Consider the following 16744-nt stretch of genomic DNA (forward strand, 5'->3'; position numbering starts at 1 on the left):
TTACGTCACTTCCGCTTGGGGGAAGGCCCTGCGACGTTTCCTCCCCCGAGCGTGGAGTGCGCACGCGGCAGTCGGGGAGGTGGTTTGGGGTGACGGAGTCCCCGTCCCGCTGCGCTTGGGTGAATTTCTTTGTCTTGGTGCGTCGGCCGCGGCGTGCACGCTGCGGAGGAGGTGTGCTGGCGGCGCTCTGAGCCTGTGCGTTTGCGGACGGAGACTTCTGGAAGAAATGGCAATAAACGGTTAGCAGGGCTTACTACTGGGTAGTAGAATTAGGGGATTTTTATTTTTTTCTTAGATTTTATCCCCCCACAATCCACATTTATTTCCATTAAAAAAAAAAAAAGTTAAACAAAAATAAGAGTAGCTAACACAGAGCAGTTAGTTACAGGGTCCCGAGAACTGATGACTTTTACCTGATTAACTAAATTAATCCTCAAAGCAACCCTAGCAGAAGGTACCAGTAGTACGGACATTTTACATCCAGGGAGACTGAGACACAGAAAGGTCGCCAAGGCCACCGAGCCAAGAGTCCAGCACAGGCATTGGCTCCAGAGTCTGGGAAGTGGGTCCCAGAGCTTTCCAGGAGCTTTTCCTCTCCTTCCTGAGTGTGGGAATCTAGCCCGTAACTGCAAGCTCGTGATCATCTCCCGTGGGTAGCTTTCCCTAAACATCACCTCAAACAGCTGTTTGCTCCTGTGATGGATGTGATTTTTCCCATTTTCAGGTTTACAGTTGAGTGGCATTGATTTACCCTGACAGCGTTGTGCAACCGTCACTGCAGTATGTTTCCAGAATTTTTTCCGTGAGCACAAGTGAACTCTATAACCAATAAGCAAGAGGTCCCCAACCTCTGGGTGGGCCTGGTAGCCTCTCATCTACTTTCTGACTCTATGAATTTGCCTCCCGTAGGTAGTTCATGCACGTTGAGCTTTACGGTACTTACCCTTTCCTGTCTGGCTTATTTCCCTTAGCAGTATTTTCAAGGTGCACGCATGGGGTGGCCTGTGTCAGAACTCTGCGGAGGCTGATGTGCTGGTTGAACATACATACATTTGGTATATCCATTTCTCACCTGAGGGGCACTTGAGTTCCTCCTGCCTTTTGGCTGTTGTGAATACTGCCGCAATATACAGTAACCTACAAGGACAGGGTATATACGTAAGAGTGAAATTGCGGTAAAATGATCATTCTAATGTTTAGCTTTTGAGGAACCACCCAACTATTTTCCACAGCGGCTACCCCATTTTACATTCCCACTGGTAATGTACAAGTCTTCCAGTTTCTCCACATACTTGCCAACACTTGCCGTTTTCCTCCTTTTTTTTTTTTTTAATTTATTTTTTTATTGTAGCTTCAGGTGTCTTTTAATGGTGGTTCTGATGGTTTCATACCCTGGCCTCAGGTACTGAGTCTTGTGAATGAAGAATATCTATCACTTTGAGTGTTATTTCTTTACCTATGAATCCTAATGGAAGGTACACCTTTTTCAAGCACGTAGAAACAAAGTTTTTTAATACAGTTACAGGGGCCTCATAGGTCCCCTGAAGTTCTTCCAATCATCCCGAGTGAAATTTCTTGCTCCAGGCGATGGACACCAGAGACTTGGTTTGTTTCATCTTCTGTCCACTTCACTTCTGCTCCCACCACCCCGTTGAAGTCACCATCTTCTCTCAGCAGGGTATCTGCAGCAGCACGTGGGTCCCCCAGATTCTCCTCTTGTCTCTCTTCAGTCCATTCTCCACACAACTGAGCGATCTTTCACAAACTCAGATCCTATTGCCTCACTCCCCTGCTTGGGCACTACAGGACGCTCGGAATAAAATCCCGACTCCGAGTAGCATGATCTAGCTCTTGGCTACCCCATAGCTTCTCATACTCTGGCCTTGTTTCCTCTACTGCAGCAGCACTGGCCTTCCTATTACACAAGCCAACCCCTTCCCACCTAAGGACCTTTGTGCTGACTGTTCCCACTACCCAGAATGCTGTTCCCTTCCGTCAGTGCGCTACTGGTTCGTGCCCCTCTTCAAATTTCAGCTCAGATAAAGAGTCCTGACCACCCTATAAACCAGCAGCACTCATCTTGTCACTCCGTATTCCGTCCCTCTTATTTCCCACAGCATTGAGCACTCCTTGAGATCGTTTTATTAATTTAGTGAACTCGTGTATAGTCTCTTACTAGATGTGAGCTCCAGAAGGGTGAAGGCTTTGTCTGTCTTGTTCACCATTGTATCCCAAGTGCTTAGTATAGTGCTTGGCACATAGCAGGCACTCGGTAAGTGCCAGGTGAATAAACAAGTGAATGAGTGTCTTTATGTGTTTGTTTGTTTTAAGATTTTATTCGTTTCTTTCACAGACAGAGATCACAAGTAGGCAGAGAGACAGGTAGAGAGGGGGTGGGGAAGCAGGCTCCCCGCTGAGCAGTGAGCTCATTGCAGGGCTCAATCCCAGGACCCTGGGATCATGACCTGAGCTGGAGGCAGAGGCTTTAACCCACTGAGCCACCCAGGTGCCCGTGTGTGTGTGTGTGTGTGTGTGTGTGTTTTAAGATTTTATTTATTTAGGGGCGCCTGAGTGGCTCAGTGGATTAAAGCCTCTGCTTTCGGCTCAGGTCATGATTTCGGGGTCCTGGGATTGAGCCCCGTATCGGGCTGTTTGCTCAGTGGGGAGCCTGCTTCTCCCTCTCTCTCTGCCTGCCTCTCTGCCTACTTGTGATCTCTCTCTGTCAAATAAATAAATAAAATCTTAAAAAAAAAAAAAAGAAAAGATTTTATTTATTTATTTGACAGAGAGTGTGCACAAGCAGGAGGAGCAACAGGCAGAGGGAGAGGGAGAAGCAGGCTCCTGGCTGAGCAGGGAGTCCAGTAAGGAGCTTGATCCCAGCCTGAGCCAAAGGCAGATGCTTAACTAACTGAGCCACCCAGGTACCCCACTTTACATGTTTTTGAATTGTTTTCAGATGTTTATCAGGTCTGTATGCCCATGTTTGCTCAACTCAAGTAGACCTGATGTCAGCTCTGGCTCCCTCCCATCGTTACCTGAGCCCTGAAGGGCAGGTAGCATGTCCAAAGCATGCCATCGAGCAGTGTTGCCATTTCATCACCTGTAATGAAGGACCAACATTTTGAATTTCCAATCCAGGGGCACCAGGCTGGCTCAGTTGGTAGAGCATGCGAGTCTCAATCTCGGGGGTTGTGAGTTCGAGCCCCACCTTCGTTGTAGAGAGTACTTAAAAATCTTTAAAAAGTAAATTAAAATAAATTATAAATAAATAAACAATCCACTACAGACTGGTACTTACGTGAAAGTGAAGTACAGTGAAATACTGGAGCAATGCCAGTTTGCTGGGAAACTTTCTCAGATCTTATTCTCAATTTCTGTACTTTATTATCCTGAGCAGGTCATAAAAAGTTTACAAACGGGCACCTGGTACAGTCCATATTTTGAGTCAAACTGTCTTGGAGCTCAGCACAACATATGGTAGATGTCCATGTTTAGAGCATTGCCTCGAACTCTTAGAAAACCAAGACAACAACATCACACTGGATTAAAGGCAAAGATGGACATGAACAGACTTTGTTTACTACAAAATATCAAATAATGCCAGTTGTTAGAGCAGTGCTGTCCATTGGAACTTTCTGCAGCAATTAAAACATCTTGTATCTGTCCTGTCCGATAGGTAACCACTGGCCACATGTGGATTGAATTTTCCATTTTTTTTAATTTTTATTTTTTAATGGAATTTATCTCACAGACAGAGATCACAAGTAGGCAGAGAAGCAGGCAGAGAGAGAGAAGGAAGCAGGCTGCCCACTGAGCAGAAAGCCCGATGTGGGGCTCCATCCCAGGACCCTGAGATCATGACCTCAGCCGAAGGCAGAGACTTTAACCCACTGAGCCACCCAGGCGCCCCTGAATTTTCCATTTTTAATTAGGTTAAATAGCCACTTGTGGCTAGTGGCAAATACTTTCAATAGTGCAGCTATATCAAGTTATATTTTGAAAAATTAGTCCTCCATCTCCTTTAGAACCTGATATCCTATCAGTGTCCAAGATGTATCTTTTTCTCCTGCCTCAATGTTGGTCCACTCAGACCTCCCCCCATTCCCCACCCAGTCCAGTGATGACAGCGCCATTCAAGGGACCATGCCTACTGGATTTCTCCCTCTCCTTTAATATCTCCTCTCCAACCTCCCATTCTTCATATCCTCTCAGTATTCCCTCCGTCTCACAGCTCCCTCTAATGCTCCCCATCTCCGCCATCACCGTATCTCACCAGGAGAGCAGCTTCATAACCAGCTTCCTTGGGTCCAGTCGGTGCACCATTTCCCATCCCCATGGCCCTGGTGAAAATCCTTGAGTGACTTCCATTGTTTTTTGTTTTTAATTATTATTATTATTATTTTTACTTCCATTGTTTTTTAGGATAAAGACAAACCTCCTCCTCCTGGGCTATAAGTCCATCCTCGGTCTGGCCCCATTCCCACTCCTAACCCCTATGTACATCAAATTCCCTCTTTTTTCTTTTCTTTTCTTTTCTTTTTTTTTTTTTCTTTTCAATAGAAGTCTGTCACGATCAGTGCAATTCCTTGGAGCACCAGACACGGTTTCAACTTCATTTTCATCTGTAGTGAGTGGATAAGTGGTCTTTGCCACTAGATCACCACCATCTCCATGGGGACCAAACTGGGTCTGTTTTTGCTCAACATTTTATTCTACCGCCTGGCCGGATGATGTTTGGTATCAGGGCAGGTTAGCAGAGTGGCTGAGCTCACAGCTTGTGGAACTAGCTCTCTAGGTTCAAATCATGGCTCCATTCCTACAACGAGGTGTGACTGGCAAACTACCCTCCCTGTGCATCCGTTTTCTCACCTGTAAAATGGCAATAGAATAACACCTGCCTCTTAGAGTTTTAGATTACATGATTTAAAACCGCTTGGCACACAGGGAGCGCTGGATAATGTCAGTTATTATTAAATGAGTACGTATCTTTATTACATAAACGAGTACCGGTATCCCACACTTTTTGAAAGTTGACGTTACACCACTTCGCTTTTATGAAGGACCTGCATTAGCTACCTGTTTGTGTTAACGGCAGGAAATCAGAAGAGGATGTTTGCTTTGGGGAAAAAAAAAAACCAAAGGGCAAAAACCAAAAATAGCTCTCAATGTCTGTTTTGCAGCGGGTGGTTACAGAGGCTTCACTGGAGAGAGTGGCGCCACCAAGCGCCTTTCCTGAGAACTACACTCAGCATCTCAGCCTCAAACCACCTGAGCTTTGAATTGTGTCTGTGAGTTATCTGGACTTTATCTCAATTTATTTTGTGTATCCGTTGCCACGGTGTGTGGTAAGGTATCAGAAGAACCGAAAAGGTGGTTTCTGGGGGATCTGGATCAGAAATGTTTCCATATACATGAACAGTAATCGCTCCTTCATAGGAAGACTTTTCCGCTTACAGTGGGCATGCTCTACTTTGGAAGACCAGGGAACCTGTATGTGGACTGTGCCTCCCTACGAGGATCCACCAGTCCGGGGCACGTGGGTGAGACTGGAGGGCTGGAGGAGGTAGAAGGGCCTGCTCCTTGCTTGCTGAACAGTGCTGCGAGTGTCACACCAACAGCAATTCTTTCTGGAAATTTAAAAATGGGCAGAGGATCAGAAGAGACATTTTTCCAAAGAAGACATACAGATGGCCAACAGGTACATGAAAAGATGGTCCACATCATTAATCATCAGGGAAATGCAAATAAAAACCACAATGAGGCATCACCTCACACCTGCTAGAATGGCTTTGATCAAAAAGAACAGAACGAGAGCTGGGGTGGATATGGAGAAAAGGGAATCCTGTGCACTGTTGGTGGGAATGTAAATTGGTACAGCCCCTATGGAAAACAGTATGGATGTTTCTCAAAGAATTAATAGTAGAACGACTGTGTATAATCCAGCAAACCTACTTCTGGGTATTGATCCAAAGGAAGCAAAAATACTAACTTGAAGAGATATCTGTTTATATTCATAGCAGCATTGTTTTTATTTATTTTTTATTTTTTCAATTTTTTTTAGGTTTTATTTATTTATTTGACAGAGAGACAGAAAGAGATCTCAGGTAGGCAGAGAGGCAAGAGAGAGAGAGAGAAGCAGGCTCCCCACTGAGCAGACAGCCCAATGGAGGGCTCCATTCCAGGACCCTGGGATCATGACCTGAGCCAAAGGCAGAGGCTTCCCTTTTCTCCAAACTTTAAATCAGTGTGGTCCCACTTGCTTATCTTTACCTTTATTGCCTTTGCTTTTAGTGTCAGATCCAAAAAATCATCACCAAGACCAGTGTCAAGGAGCTTAGTGCCTGGGTTTCCTTTGAGGAGTTTTATGGTTTCAGATCTTAAACATTCAAGTCTTTAATTCATTATGAGTTAACTTTTGTGTATGGCATGAGATAGTGGTCTGGTTTCATTCTTTTCCATGTGGTGGTTCCAACGTTGTTTATTGAAGAGACTGTTAATTCCCTATTGCATAACCTTCACTCCTTTGTCATACATTAATTGGTCATATATGCATTTCTTTCTTTCTAGGCTCTCTACTCTGTTCCATTGATCTAGGTATCTGGTTTTTTGTTTTTTTTAAGATTTTATTTATTTATTTGACAGACAGAGATCACAAGTAGGCAGAGAGTCAGACAGAGAGAGAGGGGGGAAGTAGGCTCCCTGCTGAGCAGAGAGTCCCATGCAGGGCTCGATCCCAGGACCCTGAGATCGTGACCTGAGCCGAAGGCAGAGGCTTAACCCACTGAGCCACCCAGGCGCCCCTAGGTGTCTGTTTTTATGTCCCACTATACTTTGTAAGATAGTTTAAAATCAGGATGTATGATGCTTCCAGCTTTGTTCTTTCTCAGGAAATACTGGCTTTTTGGTGTCTCTAATAATTCTTTACATTAAATTTTCTGTTAAAACAATGCACAGTGGGGCACCTGGATGGCTCAATCAATTAAGCATCTGACTCCATTTCAGCTCAGGTCTTAGTCCGGGGTCATGAGTTCAAGCCCCTACTTAAAAAAAGAAAGAAAGAAGGAAAGAAGGAGCAAAGGAAGGAAAAGGAGAGGAGAAAAGAGGAAAGAAAAGAAAGAAGACTGTAAAACATATATGGTAAGATGGAATCTTACAGGTGAGTTATTAAGAAAATAATCAGATTTATGCTTTTTGCTCCTGTGGACTTTCCAACTAAAAGAGGGGGAAACTAAACCTCAGGCCCATCAAGGAGAATGAACCCGAAGAGACTCGGAGGCAAAAGCAATAGAGGTTTGTGTCATCAAGTTTATGAGAAGAATGTAGCCTGATGTCTCTGTGGGTATGTAGAGTCTAACAGGGGAAGAGGATGGAGGCCATTTAAGTTGAAGATGGACAACTCACTCAATCCCAGAGTTCTTTATTGGTCAGTGTGATGGTGAATTTTATGTCGGTGTGACCGGGCCACAAGATGCCCATATATTTGGTCAAACGTTATCTTGGGTGTTTCTCTGAGGGGGTTTTTGGCTGCGATTAACATTTAGGAACACCTGTCTGGCTCAGCTAGTGCAGTGTGTCACACTTGATCTTGGGGTTGTGAGTTCAAGCCCCACATTGGGTGCAGAGATTACTAAAAATAAAATCTTTAAAAAGGGGGGGAGGCACCTGGGTAGCCAGGTCAAATAAATAAATAAAATCTTTCCAAAAAATTAAAAATTTAAAAAAAAGAGAGTGAGAGAAAGTTGAGACATCTGGGTGGATCAGTGGATTTAAGCGTCTGCCTTTGACTCAGGTCATGATCCCAGCGTCCTGGGATCAAACGCTGGGCTCCCTGCTCAGTGGGGAGTCTGCTTCTCCCTCTCCCTCTGCCCCTTCCCCTCCCCCAGCTCATGCTCTCTTACTCTCTCTCTCTCAAATAAATAAATAAAATCTTTAAAAAACGAAAGATTATAATTTATTTTTTTAAGATTTTATTTATATATTTCAGGGAGAGAGAGAGAGCATGTGCCATCATGAGCAGGGGAAGGGAGAGAGAGACCAGGAGACTCCCCACTGAGCAGGGAGCCCAATACAGGGTGCAGGGCCAGGACCTCTTTCACTTCTGTCACATCAAGAGCAGCAGGTCTCTTGATAGGGTCAGTGCATGGACAGTCTTGGAGCAAAGGAAGTGGTTGCTAAGAGAAGAACTATCTAACTCAGAGGGGACATGGTCTTGCACTCGGTCTCTGAGCAGATCAGCAGTAATTACTGAGTAGAAGCTAAAGGCCCTTTCCCAATTTTCTTGTATTATGGGAAGCTGGGTTGTTGTTATTATTTTGTTTTGTTTGCATGATTCCAAGAGATGGGAAAGAGCACCCCCCCCCAAAAAAAAGTTGACATTAGATTTACTGCCACGCTTGGTGAATGTAGACTGAATCAAAGGAATTCAAAGTTCATTTCGCATTTGATAAAAGGCAGATAGAGGGACCAGCCAGACTCCTTTCATCCTTTGGTTCCAGGCATCACCATTACTTGCTTCTACTACAGTGGTCAGAATGGCTGCTGAAGCTCTAGCCATCAGGTCTCCTTCCAGCAAGCATGAAGAACTCCTATTCCCCCCCTAATCCCACTCCAGCAGGTCGCATAGATAACTTTTGCTTCCCTCTCATTGGCCGGCACTTGGTCTGCAGCTACTCCTACCTGCAAAGAAGCTGCCTAATGTAGATTTTATTCTGAACAGCCACATGCCCAACTGAAAATGTTGAGTTTTACTGCTAAGTAAAAAGTGGATGATGGCTTCTGAGGGCAAAGGAAATTTCTGTCGCAGTCAAGAGGCACATACACAAAAATCCTAGCCACAGTTACATCTGGAAGGTGAAAATACAGATGATTTTCAGCTACTTCTTTATAGTTTTCTCTAATACTTGATTTTAAAAAAATAACCATATATTTATAATCAGAGAGAAAATAAGCTTTGCCACTCTTCCCAATCTGAAGGGGAAAACACAGTATGAATAAAATAAATGGTAAAATGATGTACCAGAGCTAAGGCAATTTTTAAAGAAATACCTCTGCTTTCAGGAGGGCTTAGGCAACGTTCCCAGAGAAATAAAGCTTCCCTGGAAATGCAGCTCCCTTTAGCAACCCAATCGCGGATCTCTCCACCTACAGATAAGAGCTTGTCCTCTCCAGAATGCCAGGGGGATCTGTTTGGACTTGTCAGGACACAAGGCGGGTTTGGCATTGACTTACACAGCCTTGCCTCAGTCCTGGTATATTACCTGACTACATTCCAGGGGTGCCGCCGTCTCCATGCACGGTGAATGCTGCCGCACGGGCTGCAGCTCCATCAAATATGTCAAATATTCATCAGATGGTGTCAAATCCAGGCTGTCTTCATATCTTAATTCCCCTAAATGATTTGCAGTTGATAAGATTGGAGTAGATATAGAAGCCCTGAAAAAATTGCCTAAGAATGAGCAAGTTCTGAGATCCTTGGCGATCAAAGATGTCTCAGAGATGTTGAGAGCTTTGGAGATTTGCTGCACTTGCATAAAATCCTTCTTCTTCTTCTTCTTCTTTTTTTTTTTTTAAAGATATTATTTGTTTATTTGACAGAGAAAGAGTGATATCACAAGTAGGCAGTCAGAGAGAGAGAAGGGGAAGCAGGCTCTCCTGTTGAGCAGAGAGCCTGATGATGCGGGGCTTGATCCCAGGACCTGGAGATCATGACCTGAGGCAAAGGCAGAGGCTTAATCCACTGAGCCACCCAGACGCCCCCCTAAAATCCATCTTGACTTTCATTTCCACCTTCCTCCTCACCATCCTCTCCAAATCAGGATCTATGAAGATCAGATTGGGTAAGAATTTCCTCCTTAAAGATCTGACATCAACCCCAGAACTTTTGCTGTGTTTGGGAGAACTGACTCCCTGCCCAATTCAAAGTAGAGTTTCCAACTGATTTTTATTCACAGAGAGAGAAAGTCAAGGTGGATGTTAATAATTAATTTTGAGACTATTCCATTTCTAGACAGTGGCACCAACTCAGGATCAGTGCACTAACATAATATTTTCCTCCGTTCTGCAACAAAGGCAGACACGGGGGATACGCCATCTCCTTACCTTCTCCCTCCCCAGAAGTAACCATTCTTATGAATCTGAAGTGTAACCTTCCTGTTGGCGCTGTTATATCCCCATTTTACAGGTAAAGAAAATGAGGCACAGGGAGATAAAGGAATCCGTCCAAGGCCACACCCTTAGTGGGTGGTAGAACCAGTACAGACAGGTCATAAGTCAGACGAAGGAAAGACTGCAGGTTGATAAGAGGGACTGGGGCGTGTGGTCAGGGAAGTCCGCTCTGGAGAGGTGACGGGCTTCCAAAGCTGAGAACTGAAGAACCACCACGCGAGATTTCTAGGAAGAAAGTACAAGAGCAAAGGCTCCAAACTTGGGCGAAGTGGCTGCCCCTTTAGCTGCTGTCTTGGGCCCAGAGGATGCGGATGGTGCATCAGCAAGCGAGAAGGAGACTCTATTACTAAGGTCTTGAGGGAACATAAAGGTCATAAAGGTCTTGAACTTCTGACCTACACTACATTGATGAATGAAGTCAAATTATCTTCTGTGTTGTTTAAGCCCTTGTTGGTTGGTTGGTTTGGTTTGGTTGTCACACTGCCTCTAATCCTAATTATTCCATTGTCTCTTCTGCGAATTCAAGTAAGACACATGCATGTAGGGATGCCTGGATGGCTCAGTCAGTTAATCGCCTTCCTTCAGCTCTGGTCATGATCCCACGATCCTGGCATGGAGTCCTGCATCAGGCTTCTTTCTCAGTTGGGAACCTGCGTCTCCCTCTGCCTGATGCTCCCCCCCCCCCCAGCTTGTGCTCTCTCTCTCTGACAAATAAATAAATAAAATCTTAAAAAAAAAAGATTTTATTTATTTATTTGTCAGAGAGATCACAAGTAGGAAGAGAGGTAGGCAGAGAGAGAGGGGGAAGCAGGCTCCCTGACGAGCGGAGAGCCTGATGCGGGGCTCGATGAGGGGCTCCTTCCCAGGGCCCTGAGATCATGACCTGAGCTGAAGGCAGAGGCTTTAACCCACTGAGCCACCCAGGCGCCTCACCCCCGTCTGCTTCTCTTTCTCCCTCTCTCAAATAAATAAACAAAAATCATAAATAAATAAATAATATTTAAAAAGAAAGTTTTTCTCATGCCCTCTCTCAAATAAACAAATAAAAATCATAAATAAGTAAATAAGAATATTTAAAAAGAAAGTTTTATTGAAAGGCATCAGATGTCTCGAGATATCTGATACATCTAACAATACAAACCTTAGTAAGCATTTATATTTTAAAGACTATTCTATGATTTACATACATTAACATATTTAATTCTCACAATAGCCTTATGAGTAGATCACCACCCCAATTTTTTTTTAAAGATTTTATTTATTTATTTGACAGACAGAAATCACAAGCAGGCAGAGAGGCAGGCAGAGAGAGAGGAGGAAACAGGCTCCCCGCTGAGCAGAGAGCCTATGCGGGACTCCATCCCAGGACCCTGAGATCATGACCTGAGCCGAAGGCAGAGGCTTTAACCCACTGAGCCACCCAGGTGCCCCAATACCCCAATTTTTTAAACAGCTTTATTCATGTAGAATTCATATACCACGTTTTTCACCCATATAAAACAGTATCACCAAGATCAATTTTAGAACATTTTCATCAAATGAAATCCCAAGAGAAACACCATACTCTAGCTGTCATCCCCAATCTTCACACACACACTCCAGCCCCAGGCAACCACTAATCTACTATTTGTCCCTAGATTTGCTTACTCTGGACAATTCACATAAATGGAATTTTACAATATGTGACTAGTTCCTTTCTTGTAGCATGTTATAACGTGAGGTTCTCCATTCTTTTATATATGACTAAGTAATATTCCGTTGTACTGATTTGCCCCATTTGTTCATTCATCAGCTGATGGGCATTTGGATTGTTTCTTTTTTTCTTTTTTCTTCTTTTTTTTTTTTCTGGCTATTAAGAATAATGTTGCTATAAACATACATGAATAAATTTTCAGGTTGGACATATTTCAGTTTTCTTGGGTACTACAAGTGGAACTGTTAGGTCATATGTTAACTGTATGTTTATATTTTTGAGAAACTGCCCAACTCATCAAAACAATGTTAGGATCATCAGACTGGGAAGTCGGCTTATTGTAATTACTCTCTGTAGCAGTGAGGAAAGGATACAGCAGCAGGGAATAGCTTCTCAGATCGTTTGCCCAGAAATGCACATGTCACTGTGTCACTTCTGCTCATCTTTTATTGGTCAAGTTAAGTCAGACAGCCACACCCAGTGTTAAGGGGACGGGAAAGCACAGTCTTACCTAACATGCAGAAAGGGGAAAGAACTAGAAGCTTTTACAGAAAGATGCTAATAGCTGCTGCAGAGAATGTTGGGTAGAAAAGCCCCGATGAGGGGATGATGTTTACTCTGAGACTTGGGAGATCAGAGAAAGTCTGTTTGAGATGATGTTGAGGGAAGAGAGATACTCGACATCACTAATCATTAAGGAAATATAAATAAAACCAGGAAGAACTCTCACTTCACACCTACCAAGATGACTCTGCGGTCTCCCCTTGAATAACACAGGTTTGAACTGCTTGAGTCCACTGACAGTGGTTCTTCTTCTTCTTCTTCTTTTTCTATTTTAAAGATTATATATTTGAACTAGAGAGAGAGAAGGTGAGAAAGAGAGAGAATGTGAGAAAGAGAGAGACCCTAAGTGGGAGTTAGATGGGCAGGGAGAAGCAGACTCCCCGCTGAGCAGGGAGCCGGATTCGGACCTTGATCCCAGGAAGCTGGGTTTATGACCTGAGCAGAAGGCAGACGCTTAGCCAACCGAGCCACCCAAGTGTCCCATATGGATTTTTTCCCCCACAAATACAGCAGATAGAGTACCATTAGTGTATTTTCTCTCTCTTTCTTCCTTCCTTCCTTTTTTCTTTCTTTTCTTCCTTCCTTCCTTCCTTCTTCCCTCTTTTCTTTCCTTTTCTCTCTTTCTTTCTTTCTCTTTCCTTCCCTCCCTCCCTTCCTTAGCTCTATGTCCAACATAGGGGTTGAATTCATGACCCTGAGATCAAGAGTCACATACTTTACTGACTGAGCCAACCAGGCACCCCTGTTTTCTCTTTCGTATGATTTTCTTAATAACATTTTCTTTTCTCTAGCTTACTTTATCATGAGAATGCTGTATACAATACACATAACCTATAGAATATGTGTTAATTGACTATGTTATTGGTCAGGCTTCCAGTCAATAGTAGGCTTTAAGTAGTTAAGTTTTGGGAGAATCAGGAGCTAGATGCAGATTTTCAGCTGCGTAGGGGGGTCAGTGCCTCTAACTCTTCAGTCGTTCAAGGGTCAAGTCTAATAAAAAAAAAAGGATACAGACAATAACAACTTTTGGCGAGAAATTGAAACCTTCATATGCTGTTGGTGGGAACGTAAAATGGCACAACCACTTTGGAAACAGTTTGGCAATTCCTCAGAAAAGTTAAAAACGTAGAATTATCGGGCACCTGGGTGGCTCAGATTGTTAAGTGTCTGTCTTCAGCTCAGGTCATGATCCCAGAGCCCTGGGATCCAGTCCCGCATCAAGACCCTCATTGGGCTCCCTGCTCCGTGGCGAGTCTGCTTCTCCCTCTCCTTCAGCCCCACCCAACCCGTCCCCCACCGCCCTGCTCGTGCTTGCTCATTCTCTCTCACTCTGTCTCTCTCAAATAAGTAAATAAAATCTTTTTTAAAAAAAAAAAACAAACATTGTTGGGACGCCTGGGTGGCTCAGTTGGTTGAGCAGCTGCCTTCGGCTCAGGTCATGATCCCAGCGTCCTGGGATCGAGTCCCGCATCAGGCTCCTTGCTCTGCAGGGAGCCTGCTTCTCCCTCTGACTATGCCTGCCACTCTGTCTGCCTGTGCTTGCTCTCTCTCTCTCTGACAAATAAATAAATAAAATCTTTAAAAAAAAAAAAACATTGTTATCAGATGACCCAACAATTCCACTTCTAGGTATATGCCCAAGAGAATTAAAAACATATATTGACACAAAAACTTAAACGTGAATGTTCATAGCACCCTCACTCGTGACAGCCCAAAATAGAAACAACCCAAATGTTTATCACGTGGTGAGATAGAAACCCCTCTCTCTCTCTCTATATATATATATATATTTATATATATATTAGAAACTGAAAATCTGATGGGGAATTGGATATTTACCTAGTTTCAAAGTACCTTTTTACAAAATACCTAATAAGTAAAAGGAAAAAAGAGTGACTATGCAGATGGGGAGACTGGCAGATGCTACCTCAGTCAGATGACCGCAGTGAACACCATTAGGAATGGGACACATCACAGTCATGTGCCACCTGATTGGATGGAAGGAGAACGCATGCATAACCTGAAGAAATCGTGAGGAAACTTTGGTTAAACCTAGACGGAAGGAAGCACATGTCACAAAATAATTGGCCCGCAACCTTCAAAAAAGCGTCAAGGACAAGAAAGTTGAGGCAAGACTGAGGAATTGTTCCAGCGTGAGAGAGACTAAAGAGACAGAGCGATCTAAATGCAAAGATCTTTTTTTTTTTCCCAAGTAGGCTCCACATGGGGCTCAAACTCACGACCCTGAGATCAAGAGTGACATGTTCCCCTCACTGAGCCAGTCAGGCGCCCCTACATGCAAAGATCCTTTCACCACAGAGGACATTTTTGGACAAGTTGGTGAAATTTGATAGGTTGTCTGAGGATAGCATTCTATCATATTAATATTCCTTTTTTTAAAGATTTTATTAATTTATTTGACAGAGATTACAAGTAGGCAGAGAGGCAGGCAGAGAGAGAGAGAGAGAGGAGGAAGCAGGCTCCCTGCTGAGCGGAGAGCCCGATGCGGGGCTCGATTCGGGGATCCTGGGATCTTGATCTGAGCCGAAGGCAGAGGCTTTAACCCGCTGAGCCACCCAGGCGCCCCTCATATTAACGTTCTTATTTGGATGGTTGTATTATGAAGAAATAAATGCCTTATTGTAGGAAATATGTACTGAAGTATTTGAAGGTGATAAAGTAACTAGTTAGCACTTATTCTCAAATGGTTTGGGACCAAAAAAAAAAAAAATCTGAACCATGTAAGTCTGAGATTGTTTTAAAAAATTCATATTCCGGGGCTCCTGGCTGGCTCAGTCATTAAGCATCTGCCTTCAGCTCAGGTCATGATCTCAGGGTCCTGGGATCAAATTCCGTATCAAGCTCCCTGCTCAGCAGGGAGCCTCCTTCTCCCTCTCCCTCTCCCACTCCCCCTGCTTGTGTTCCCTCTCACTGTCTCTCTCTCTGCCAAATAAATAAATAAAACCTTTTTTTAAAAAATTCATATTCCAAGGGTGCCCAGCTCAGTCGGTAGAGTGTGTGACTCTTGATCTCAGAATTTTGAGTTCAAGCCCAATGATGGATGTAGAAATTACTTAAAAATAAAATCTTTTTTTAAAAGATTTTTATTATATTTTTCTAAAAGATGTTATTTATTTATTTGAGAGAGACAGAGTGAGAGAGCACGAGACGGGAGGTCAGAGGGAGAAGCAGACTCCCCGTGGAGCTGGGAGCCCGATGTGGGACTCGAACCTGGGACTCCAGGATCATGATCTGAGCCAAAGGTAGTTGCTTAACCAACTGAGTCATCCAGTGCCCTTTTTTTAAGATTTTATTTATTTGACAGAGAGAGACACAGTGAAAGAGGAAACGCGAGTGGGGGTGGTGGGAGAGGGAGAAGCAGGCCTCCTGCCAAACACAGAGCTCAGTGTGGGGCTTAATCCAGGACCCCGGGATCATGACCTGAGCTGAAGGCAAACACTCAAAGACTGAGCCACCCAGGTGCCCCTTAAAAATAAAATCTTTTTTTGTTTGTTTTTGTTTTTGTTTTTTTAAAGATTTATTTATTTGACAGACAGAGATCACAAGCAGGCAGAGAGGCAGGCAGAGAGAGAGGAGGAAGCAGGCTCCCCGCTGAGCAGAGAGCCCGATGTGGGGCTCCATCCCAGGATTGTGGGATCATGACCTGAGCCGAAGGCAGAGGCTTTAACCCACTGAGCCACCCAGGCGCCCCAAAAATAAAATCTTAAAAAAAAATTCATATACCAATTTCCAGTGAGGTTTCATACTTTCTCAATTAGCCACCTTCCTTCACCTCACCATCTCCCTTATATTTATTTAATATGAATGGCATATACCACTTATTTGACACAAAAAAATCCTTTATGCACATGTGACAACATGCATAAAAAACTTTGTCATGGTTTGTACGACTTAGAGCTCAGAAACCAGTACTGCTTAACTCAAGCAGGGAAAAGTATTGACTAGAAGGACATGAGATATGTGGCTTGTTCTATTGGAAATAGCTCCTTCACTTAACAAATGTGTGCTCATCTTATGCAACCGGCTCAACCACTCTGTGCCTCAGTTTATGCATCCATAAAATGGAGGAAATTATAGTACCTACTGCATAAAATTGTTGTGGGGATTAAATTAATTAAAACATATAAAACACTTGCAACAGTGCCCGACACATCGTAAGTGCTTCGCAAACGTTATTTATTATCATTAACTGACTTGTTCAAAGAAGCCGATGAGTGGCCAGTGCAGGATTTGAATCCAAGTCCGTTGGAAACCAAAACCTGAGCTCCTACCGTGACCACCCTTTTTCACAGTGTTAACTCA

General features: G+C 43.7%; 1 long non-coding RNA gene across 3 annotated transcripts in view; it reads left to right on the forward strand.

Moving 5' to 3' along the window:
- The first annotated feature begins 29 nt into the window (after nt 1-29).
- The window catches only part of LOC123392616, a 29669-nt gene continuing 12954 nt past the window's right edge, over nt 30-16744 (forward strand). For 2 of the 3 annotated variants that reach the window (XR_006607355.1, XR_006607353.1), the window contains exons 1-2: nt 34-239; nt 5181-5288. This is a non-coding gene — a long non-coding RNA (uncharacterized LOC123392616). Of the gene's footprint in view, nt 240-5180; nt 5289-16744 lie in introns of all 3 variants that reach the window. The other variant, XR_006607354.1, reaches the window with a different exon arrangement.

Source organism: Mustela putorius, unplaced genomic scaffold (assembly GCF_011764305.1).
Source record: "Mustela putorius furo isolate JIRA1106 unplaced genomic scaffold, ASM1176430v1.1 tig00000592_pilon_pilon_pilon, whole genome shotgun sequence".
In the NCBI taxonomy this organism is placed as follows: Eukaryota; Metazoa; Chordata; class Mammalia; order Carnivora; family Mustelidae; genus Mustela; species Mustela putorius.